Below are 1089 nucleotides of genomic sequence, written 5' to 3'. Positions count from 1 at the left end.
TGCACTCCCAGCAGCACTGACCTGACTGCTGCACAGCTGGGCCCCGACGACCTGCTGGAAAGGGGCTCTCGGGTTGTGGCTGGCGCGGGAAGAGAAGGACCCGGGTTGCACCGGGCGGGTGGGGGCCGGGTGGTGAAGAAGAAAGCGTCCCTAACACTTGTCAGACCCACTTTTCCAAGCATTAGACCCAGACTCGGCCACGCCGGGCTTCTCAGAGCTGCGGGAGGCCTGGCTAGAACCCGGCGAGAGGGTGCTACCCCGGGTCGTTTCCGGAGAGCTCCACTCGTGCAAATGTGTGAGACCAGCCGGAGGACGGGTCCCCGAGGACGGTGACCTGGGAGCCAGAGGAAAGGGGAACCGCAGAGGCGCCCCACCCGAGGCAGGCATTCCCATGGACTAGGGAGGCCAGAGCGGCCGGCGGCCGACGGAGGGGCGGGGGGCCGGGGCGACCGAGGGGCCGGGGACTCGGCAGGGCCGGCCATTCATCAAAGGAAGACACTTGGACAAAGTTGGCCCCCTCCTCTTCTCTCCCAGCCCCCAACTCTCCCGGCTCGGCTCCCTCGGTTTTCATGGGCAGTTCAAATTCTCCCCCAAAACGAGGTCGAGCCGAGGATTAGAAGGGAGAAAAAAATGACTCGTTGGCGATTTCTTTTCGTTATTGGTCCTCCGATCCCTTCCGCCCTGGCCCCCTTCCCTCCTCATGAATAAAAGAAAAGTCCGAACCTATCAGATCTCGTCCGCTGCCTCCTCCTCCTCCTCGCACTCCCGTTCAGCACTTTTGCACCATTTACCCAGCTGATCGCTCGCGCCCCCTCGCTTCTCCTCTTCTCTTTCCCAACCTCGTCTCCCCAGTCGCCGCCCCTCAAGCCCCGAAACCCGAGGAGGCACCTCCGTCCCTCCTCGAGCCTTCCAAGGGGCGGGGGCGTGAACGCTGGAGTAGGGGGCAGTAGCGACCGTGGTCTGGAGAAGGAAGGCGTGGAGAGGAGGGAGGGAGCGAGAGCCAGAGGATAAATATATAAATAAATAAGAAAAAGAAATCCACTCCGCAGCCTCTCGGCTCAGAAACTTTGGCCCAGAGCGCGAGAGCGA

Source organism: Tupaia chinensis, unplaced genomic scaffold (genome assembly GCF_000334495.1).
Source record: "Tupaia chinensis unplaced genomic scaffold, TupChi_1.0 Scaffold000146_1, whole genome shotgun sequence".
NCBI lineage: Eukaryota > Metazoa > Chordata > Mammalia > Scandentia > Tupaiidae > Tupaia > Tupaia belangeri.
Note: the sequence above shows the minus strand (reverse complement) of the source record.